The following is a 10,641-nucleotide window of genomic DNA, read 5'->3' on the forward strand; positions in this document are numbered from 1 at the left end:
TTTGATAAACTAGTTAGTGAAGTGAACTGCATTCAGGACCTTAGGGGACTGCAAGTGGAGAAAGCCTAGAATTTCTTCAAGTGAAAGATACTAACACTATATAGAATTTGTACCCCAAGCAAATGCAAAAATATCGTGGGATCAAATTCCTAGCTTCCCTGGAGAAGTAGTAGTATATTAAAAGAATATTTTAAAAAGTTAAAAGTAAGCAGAGAGTGAAATAGAGAAAGGACTGATCAGAAAAGACCTGTGTCTTGGAGATCAAGAAAGGCAGAGAGAAAGAAGAAATTGCCGTAAAACAAGTTGAGCTAGAGCTTGTGTAAGATAGTACATAGTAAAAGGTTCTTCAGTCATATAAAAGGGGAACAAAGATAAAAAAAAAAAAAAAAATTGAGGTTTGCTGTCTAGTGATGAGGTAAGAAATTAAGAATGAACTAGATGTTTTTAAAACTAGTGAATCCTCTGTCACAATGTTTAATAAGGATCATCCTGGCACCTCCGAGACAAAGGCAGAAAGGTTAGTAAGGATGAGGGCACGGCGAGAGGAGCTAGACCAACCAACCCAACGCACACGCAGCGCCCAAGCAGCTGAGCCAGGAGCCCATCCAGCCCCTTCCCCAAATACCGAACCACCTCGCGCAGGGAGCTGCCGAGGAACCGGGTGGAAGCCAGGCCGCCCGTGTATTTAAGCGCTCGTGTATTTAAGAAAGGAGAAAGTGATCTAAATAATTTCAGACCTGTTCCTCAGACCTCAGCAGTATCAAGAACAAATTTTGCAGGACGTCATTAAAACAAGAAATAACAGTAGGAAGGGAGGAGTGTTGAAACAAACAGTGTCAGATTTGAGGGAGCTTACTGGAGAGATGTTCCCTACGGAGCGAGCTCGGGATCTGCCTGTCTCGATATTGTCATTAACGGCTATAGCATGAAAACTAACTGATGAAATGTACAGATTAGTAAAAAAACAAACAAACAAACAAAGAAAACAAAAAAGGCTCTGTACTGCCAGAGGACTGAAGGAAAGCTACGTCAAAATAAGAACTGGATGACCTTGAAGATTCACATGATAAAAATGGGATGAATTCAACAGTAATAAATGCAAGTTTCTCCACTTGTCTGCCTATAACAATACATTTGCTATGAAACCTCGGCAGCTAGAAACAATTGAGAACCCAGCTGGGCTTGCTGGACTTCAGTGATGAGTCACCAACATAACACAGCTGAGAAAAATCCCAGAATTTAATCACAAAAACATTTCTGAAGATTAGCATGGTGTTAGTATTAGTATTTTGCAAGAATTCATCTGGAATATGCATACATATCAAGGGATAAATAGCAGGAACTAGGGAAGTGCTTGATAAAGAAACAGAGCTGAAACAAGAATAAGTGGTTATGAACTTGCTACAGCTAAATTTAGGCTGAAAATTAGAAGATGGTCTCTAACTACCAAAGCAGGAGGATCTACCAAGGTCTTTGTGGCATCCCAGACCTCCCCAGTGGTTTTAAATGGTGTGCACTGTTTGTGAATGGGGTTATGGGATGAGGCTGCCAGCAGAACGGGATGGGACCGTCTGTCCTCAGCAATAGTAGTCCCACAGCCCTGACCTGCCTGGGGTCCCCCTGCACCTCCTAACCGGCTCTAAGGACAGCAGAGGTGGCCTCTGAGCCCCCTCCGCCCACTTGGGCTGCTGCTGAGGGAGAAATATCCACGACGGGAGCCTTGAAATCCACTAGCTGCTTGTCGGAGTGATTCATGCATGCAGCAGCCACAATTAATTTGGAAGCAATCACTGGGAATGGCACAGACAGGGCGGGGGGACCACGGCTAACGCACTCCCTGTTGAACTCATGCTGACTTCTGCTTTAGCTGTTCAGTTCTTTAAAAATCTCTTTAAACTCACCAAGTGAAGTAGAATAAAAAGCAGCCTCACAGAGCCTTGAGCTGGTAAATAATAATCCCACTATTAGCAGGCTGGGCTGGCTTTGTGAGACCTGCCATTACGGCAGCATGCAATTAATCCCCCGAGCTGCCAGACACAACAAGGGGGTTGAAAGGCTCCAGCCTTTGGTAATAAAAAGGCATTGCAAATGAATTTACTATTAGCCTGCCACAGTGGACCAAAGAAATGTAAACATTTATTATAATTACAAAATTGTGTCAAAAAATTTAAAAGCTCATGTTTTCCTGCCTTATAGACAGGCTAGAAGTCCTGCTCCATGCATTTCACCCTCGACAGCTTCTTCTGCCTGCAGTTCGTCTTCTCCATTCAGTCTGCTGCAAGTATGATACTGAATATCCTAGTCAGAAGATGAGTTTGCTGTAACACCGCAGCACCACAGCCTTCAGCTGGGCACGGCAGCTCACACGGGTGCTGTACAAAAACATAATGAAACAGCCGCTAGCCTGAAGATTGTGCAGCCTGGCCAGGCAAGACAGGAGGGCAATGGGAGGGAAGGTGTATTCTTGCTATCCCCATTTTACATAATGAGAACCAAGGCTCAGAGCTATTAATCCACTCCGCCAAAGCCCCAAGGGGCTGCACAGCCCCAGCAGTGACAGCCCCGGCTCCGATGCACCCAGCCCCGGGGGAGTCACTGCTCAGGAGCCCCTGGGTGAAGGGAGACTGCAGCAGCTGCTTCAAACCTGCCTGCAGACACCAGGCAGCAGTCACAGATGAGAAAAAAGCAAAGTGCCCTGTGTCTTTATGGTTCCTACCTCCACAGACCACAACTGCTTGCTCAGAAAAACATCTTAGAAGAAGTATAGAGAATTCAAATAAATGATTTACACACTTTTCCCTGCTGGACTTCATAACTAAGACACAGCAGCCTCGGGATAGCGAGACTTTCCAACAACAGCAACAGGATTAGGAGACATTCAGCCTTCAGGAGTGAACGTCACTATGAACACCGTGATGGGTGGCTTCCAGCAATACCTCTTATTCATTTGTCATGCTCATTTTTTAAGTGTAACTAATGCAGCTGGACCTGCCTCTTACAGCTTTCTGTCCCACTAGCATGGACCTCCATCACTGTTGCTGTGCTTCTGGGACAGACAAATAAATAAAAGCCAAAATCCGAGGCACTGGGCTCATGAGCAAATCCATCAGAGCCTGTGGCTGCTTACAACAAATCAGAGGTGACTGGCGTACTTCAGGTCAGCACGACGCTAAAATCATACATGGATGCAAACAAACCAATGTGTTCATTTTCGCAAACATTGTTCAAAATGGCCTTTAATAGAGAGCATTTTCCCTGATTTTCTTCTACATGCTTGTGAGGGAAACCCCCCCATGCCCTTCAATGAAGAAAAAAAGAACACACACTGCTTTTTTCCCCTTTTTCTTTCTTTTTTTTTAAATCTACTTAGCACTTCAGCAAAAAGCTTTATCTAATTGAATTGCAGGCTGTTTCGAGGAAGGGATAATTATGCGTGATAATATAGGAGCAACAAAGGAGGAATTGTATATCTTTTAGCTGTATCGCTGGGGGGCTCAATTTAAACAAAAACAAAACAAAACAGCCCCCTATCATGCTATGAATCCTAAACAGGCCCCGCTGAACTGGGGTTGGGTGACAGTGGATGATAAATGCTTCGTGCACGTTTTCTGGAAGATAAGAAACCCACGTCAGCAAAGCTGACCCATAACGTACAGCCGGCCCTGGCTCACCCGGAGCCCAGCTCCCACCAGCAGCGCGTTTTCCCTGAGCCCCAAGCCCTGCTCCTACCACCTGCCTTGTTCCCAGCCACCCGCTTTCCTCCTCCGCCTCATCCGTGCAGCGCCCGGCGCGCACCCGCGTCCCTGCCATGGCCTCATGCCTGGCCTCCGCCCGGGAGGGACGCTGCCTGGATTTTGCTAAACAGCACGGTTTCAAATTGGGGAGAAATGTGGAAGTTTGGGGAGGTGCTGCTAAGAGCAATCTCTTGTCTCGAAGATTTAAAGCACGGGGTGGGAAACAGCTCTGGCAGCGTGCTAGAGCGTGCGGAAACCAAGACCAGAAAACGCTGCTACTTTTATAATAAACTGTAGATGTCAGATGAATCACATCATCTGGTCAAATAGTCTTTTTTAAATGGCATCTATTGTTATTTATCACAAGTATTAATAGCAGTTATGTGGGGAAAAAAATAGCGGAAAGCTGCTTTATAGATTACACCTGACTCCGTTCAGAAAAAGAATAGACTAAGTCGAGAGGACAGTCTAGTCTCTTTCTCCTGATATATCCGGATAGATAAAAACGTTTAAAACGACAGGCCCCGTTCGGCGCGCGGCACAGCCCATCGCTCTGGCACTCCGACAAACGAGCCGCGGAGGCGGCTGCACCGCGAGCCAGAGGCGTGAACGACGGGCAGCCCTCCCGCACGCACCGCCGAGGAGAGCTGCTCCCCGGCGCGTTAAAAAGTAACACGAGTCCAACCCAGCCGGCAAACGAGCTCAACTAAAAGTCATCCAAACAGTCTCTTAAAGATGCGTTCACCCCGGAGGATCTCCGAGAGACAGCTGGCCACAGCTGGCTGGCTAATCAGCTGCCTGCAGTAACAGACACATGCATAATAAACCAGTCTTCATTTAAGCCACTATCGCACTGGTGTGACCTTTTCTGTGAGTGCGTATGTGCAAACTCCAGCAATCAACAGCATTAAAGCTCAGCAGCCGCATGTGGGAAGGCTCGTGCCCAGCAACGTACGTCTCAAAGCCGAGCCCTGCCCGCGCTGAAGATGACAGCGGCAGCTCGTATTCGAGCCTGGGAGCACGGAGAGGGCAGTAACACTCGGAGGGTGAAGATAAGGATACACCTGCAGATGAGCTGAGGAAGAGACCTGCTTAACATGCAAACCCATTATGCGCTATAGGAACAACTGCACCAGTGATTGAGAGGCGCGAATGAATAGGGAAAGGATGAAATTTGCAGTTTAATTAAACTGCTAGGAATTATCAAGAGTTGAGAAAACAGAGGAACAGCACAAGGGAATCCATGGGCAGAAAACAGTAGCCATTTTGCTGAACTGGAGCTAATACAGTAGTACATGAATATAAATAACAACATTGTAATATCTCAAAAGCATCAGTTTGGGCCTGTGTGAGGAAGAAATACAGGAGGCACAAAGGCAAGAACGGAGCTACCATGGCACAGAGCAACAGAAAGGCCATTTTTTCCTCTGGATCACAACCTCAAAGGGATCCCAACAGATCCCTGCAGATCCAGGGCGACGTACAGCTAGAGACCCCAAGGGGCTGTCCGTTAGGGGCTGCCTCATAACGCGCCTCCGCCACGTAAGGACACGGCTGATCACAGCTTGCTGTGCAGGATGCGGTGACTTGCAGGAGGCCCACGGTCCCGGGAAGGTCTTCCTGCAGCCCCAGTTGATTGCTACGAGCAGAAGAAAAACAAATATTCTGGGACTGGAAGGGCAGAGAATCAAATAAGCTCTTGAAAATCAGATTTGGAAAACATCCTACCCAGGCTGAAGAGAGAAAGGAATGGGCAAGGAGGAACAGCAGAGAGAGGAGTTTAGCAAGTCGAACTTAAACAGGACCAGAGGGGGTAGGAGAAGAGTCCTGCGCAGCGAGGACAGGGCAGCATCCTGTGCGTAATCCACACAACCCAGAGCCCCTCGGACGGGAGCTCAGACAGCTGCACCACGAAGGAAGCAGTGCTTCTTCCATGCATGTCCGCACAGCACCCAGGAGGCATCTCAACAGCTTCCGCCCCTCGGCAAGCTGGATGCCACCAACCGCCAGGTACTACATCACTCAGCAGGGCACCGACTTAAAAGCTCGCACATGGGTTGCACGGAGGCAGTTACCTAAGCTACCACTGTTTGGTAGCTATAGCAATGAATGAGTTGAAGAATCAATAGGTGCAATTATAATGAATAAAACTGCTGGAGTTAACCAGACGGTCCTAAGATTGGAGTCTGGTATTTGCTGCTGCTGTTCCTTTTGCTGCTTGGGAAGGCAGGTGTCCTGTTTATTTATTTATTTATTCCCTTCTTTATTCTGACTTTAACTCTTTTACTTCCCTTCGGTCTGACTGAGCTCATGCTCCTGAAACTCTGGATATACGTGGGCATAGCAAGTCTCTGGTTTGGACAGTGCTGGAAATAGTCACCTCACCTGTTATCAAATTAATATCCTTGCACAATTCAAGATCTCAAGCTCTTGTCTTGCAGGACTTCCCAAGGTCACCTTGGGATTGCTGCTCTATATTTATCACTAAGCTCCTTCCATTTTTGTGGTTCATATTTGTCAGCTCTGCCTTCATGAAGTGGCATTAATGCTTGTTCAGCTTTGTGCATCCCAGCTGGACCCTGGCCAAAGTCCATCCTAGGGTGGGATAGGATCAGCCCCTTAAATGCCTGACCCAAAGGCCCAACTCAAAGTGTGGCAGAAAGAGGTGAGAAAATGGAAATTCATAGAAGAGCAGATATGTTAAAATACCTCACCAGGAGCTCTGGCAAGTGAGTGATACAGTATATGCTACCCAAGCAGCTACAGTCCTTTAATACCTGATCGGCCCCTTTTCAGCATCCCCTAGCTAGGAGCCTTGTGTGCACTGGGAGTTTTAGACAGCCTTTTCTTGGGAATAGCTCCACAACCAGCAACAGGGTAGGACAACTGCCAGTTTCTGACAACTTTACTGCCATGCAACCTGTCCTGTTTGGAAAAGGGCTGTTAAATAGGTGTCAAACAAGGCTATCAGTCAGGCAAACATTTGGGTACTGTCTCTGCTGGCACAAATACTGAGCAAGCAGCCCCAGCACTCAGCCAAAAAGGAGGAAAGCAGTGTAAAACTCTCCTCAGCTCTGTTGTCCTGGCCTGGGACTGCACACAGCAATGCGCAGTGCCCCGCTCTCTTCGGCAGCACAGCTGGAGCTCAGTGCAGCACACGCTGCCTACGTGTCCCTCCGGAGCCCTTGTGGCACTCCCAGTCCCCTTCTGGAGCAGTTACTCTAGGGAAAGCCCTTGGAGGCATCTCTCCTTATGCCTAGGACAAACTGCCCCAGTAGAGAGCAACCCGTGGCCAATGGCTCAAAGGACTCAGAGCCTTTTCTTCCCCTGAATTTTTGGCGTTTCACTATTCTGTTTAATTAATTATAAAAAAGAAAAAGAATCTGAACTGTGTGTCAAAAGGAAAATGCTGGGGCCAGACAGCTGCATGTCTCACTGGTGTGATCGCCAGGGAGAGATGTCCCAGGAGAAGTATCGCTGTTCTCCAGGCCAGAGGAAACCTCAGGAAGGGAGAGCAGTGCTGAACACTGACACAGATGTGTGGGGTGTATCTTGAGTCCCTGTCCCAGTCTCAGCACGTTGCTCTAATGCACCCCATGCCCCTTCCTTCTACAAAACAGGCCCTGAGCAAGGGTAGCGCAAGCCTGCATGACAACAGCACTACCAGCTTCTGCAGGGAGCGAGGGAGAGGAATGAGCATGTCTCTCCCTCTGCACCCACTAATGCACTACCTACCTGGCTGTGGATGGCAGCCCAGCCGGCGTGGCCGTATCCAGCCCAGGCACCTGCTGCCGCTCCAAAGCCTGCTCATCTCCCAAGGGAAAGGGAGCTGCCTAGGCTACACAACCTCCAGGAGAAACACACATTGTCACATTAATTTTAAGGGTCTGTGTTTAATCAAAGACATTAAGTGCATCACTCAATAAAAAGAAAGAAACTAAAGCTCATTCTGTAGCCACCCTGTGTTTGCCAAGGCTGGAGCAAATGGCATAATTACTGCAGCGTGCCAAGCTGATCTACCCCTGGAGCATGATTCTGCCACAGTCTGATAGGTAAAGGCAATGCCAGAGATGACAATTAATCAGTGCTGCTAAAGTATTTTAAGCAAGAAGGGGACAATAAATCATTCTCCATTCAGATCTCTCTGCACTAGTTATCCTCCATGGAGCAGCAAGAAGAAATACCTAATAGGCTTCCTTTTTTTACAGCTAGGTTTGTCATCATCCTTTCCCTGTCAAAGTTTGGGGTAGAAGTATGAGGACAAGTTATGTTTTCTCTGCAGTGAGTCATAACAGCTCATCCATAGTCATGTCCACTTACAAAGTTCTTTGATTTATGTCAGAGAGATAAAGCCTCGAAGCGGTGGAGATTCTGCCTAAGAGCACCAACTTGGTGCCCCCAGTGGGACCTGCCTGGAGACCCAGGGCTACCTTTCCAAACACAAGGGAACTGCCTGGCTCTGCTCCCAGAACCCCTTTCCCAGCTCTCTGCCAGGCTCCCTCAACAGATAATACAACTCTCATCAACAGCAGTCTTCATGTAGGAGAGCTCAATCCTCTGTGCAGGTGGGTACCACTGGCCACCAAAGTACTGCACTTAAAGTTCACCACCAGAACCGGGGCAGCATAAGATGTGTTTGCTCTTAGATCCCATTGCAAACTAAAAACTCATTGCATTTTCCCCAAAAATAAGTCTTAAGGAGTCAGGAACATCAGTGAAAGGTTTGATCTGTACCACATGTCCAAGGAGTCACACAAAAAAAAAAAAAAAAAAAAAAAACACACCACACACACACACCACACAGGCAAAATTCACTCCTCTCTCAGGTTTGCCTTTGGAATCTGGGTTTGATGGTGCTTCACTCTATATTGAAAACATTCATAAACCTAATTGTGAAGGGAAATTGCTTCTCCAGCCCCACTCATGCTCGGGTGCCTCTAAGAAATCAGTCACATGTAATGGCTAGACTGAGGGGCAACTGGAGAATTTTAATACTTCTTTTATGACAGAAAGTATATAAAAACTTCATATAATGGATTGTCTCCCCTACCTGCCCTTTATAGTTTGCTCATCTCAGGTTTATAAGCTTCTAAAAGCACAGACTGTAGCCACGGTCCTGCCCTAACACACCAGCACTTTCTGTTCATGCAGCAGACTGCCAAAAACCCTCTCATTTTCAGAATCAGCACATATGCCTGCATAATCCACAAAATGACGTGGGTCCAGACCTGACCCGAGTCTGCGGGTGCTCCTTCGCCGCAGCCCTCAAACGCGCGTGTGCACGGCCCTCGCAAGCATTGCTGTGGGCGTTGAGCACCGCGGAGACACGATCGCAGCCCGGATGTCGCAGCGGCGGCTGAACGACAGGCATCGACTCAAGACCTTGCAGACAAGACTTCAGGCAAACCATCCCTTACCGTGAGTGTTCCCAGTGAAACTGCAGTGTTTAGATCACTTATTATTTTAATGCCACTGCGAACATTTGGGCTTCCCTGCTTACAAGGTAGCCAGAGTCTAATTGAATTTTCACTAGGAAAAAAATCTTTCCCCATTCCTATATTGAACACACTCAGGTAACTAACTCTTTTCAAAAGATGAAACTGCAAGTTGGGCTTAGAAGGAAAAAGTTTTGCTCTTTCTCTTCTAGCCTTTATCATGTCTGATACCAGGTTTTATAGCTTTAATATTTTCATCTCCAGGAACATTTAATTACTAAATGTATTCAGCAAAACTCTTCATTTTTCATATGTGCAACAAGAGGTCGAACATTTAAAATTTACATTGTACATTTATATTCTAGTAACTTTCTGGAAAACAGACCAGTATAAATTTTGGTTTAAAAGGCTTTGTTATACTGGCCTTTGTCTAACAAGCAAAGCTCCGTGCGTGGCTAGTTTACACCGTATTTTCCTCCTGTCTCTGTGGCCTTCATCACCCTCCGTAGCCTGTCAGACACCTTTCTCAACCAACACGCCACGCACATCTAACCTGCAGCTAGACTAGGACCACAGTCCGTTCCCTCTGTGTCCACTTCTCCGACGCATCACTGGTCCACAAGGAGAAATGCAAATCCCTTCCTCGTTAATCAGTCACTTACCTCAGTAGGCATTAGATGAGGAAAATGCAGCTACCTTTTGTAGTCTCACAGAAGATACTCTGATCTTGTCATTAAAGAGCTGATTTGTGTATGTGGAGCTCCAGCGAGCATCTACCAGCCTTACTTTGAGCCACACGTGCCCTTCGTGGCAAGCTGTTAAACTGACTCAAGAATAAACCTGGTGGTCTCAAACACAGTCCTCGCGTTATGGGGAAAGCGGGTGGAAAAATTAATTTTGCCTCAGATTCTGGAAACAGCACACCAACCTCTTGCCCGTTAAAGGGCCACCACCCGGACTGAGGCTCCCAAGGAGGCCATTCCCTGCACCTGCAATGCCTTCATCGCCGCAGTCAGCAATATCACAGTCCCATCTGCCACCTCATGCTCATTGCTGAAATTTGTGATCCAGTTCAAACATGCAAGGGATCAAAATACAAACTGCCAATTTCCAGTAAGCTCTCAGAAAAGATGATCAGAAGAATATCTATTGGTCAAAAATATATCTCAGAAGCAGCTTTTCCGGATCAGCCCTTTAACTCACATGCATTGCCTTTGCCAACATGTCTGGATTTTACAATTTTGAAACCCAACCTTACTTTCACGTAAATAAATAAGAAGGAACTGAAGGTTGAATTAGCACAAAACCAAACAAAGGACACACTGACATCTGCAGCCACAACAATGCTTTGTGAACAAAGTTTATAATGAACCACACACGCTATTGTGGCTTAGCTGGCCAGGCTAGTCTCGCAGCAGGTATGGAGATTTGCTTGATTTTGGATTGGGATAGTTGCTCTTCGTGTATGCGGT

This window comes from Dromaius novaehollandiae, chromosome 14 (assembly GCF_036370855.1).
Source record: "Dromaius novaehollandiae isolate bDroNov1 chromosome 14, bDroNov1.hap1, whole genome shotgun sequence".
NCBI lineage: Eukaryota > Metazoa > Chordata > Aves > Casuariiformes > Dromaiidae > Dromaius > Dromaius novaehollandiae.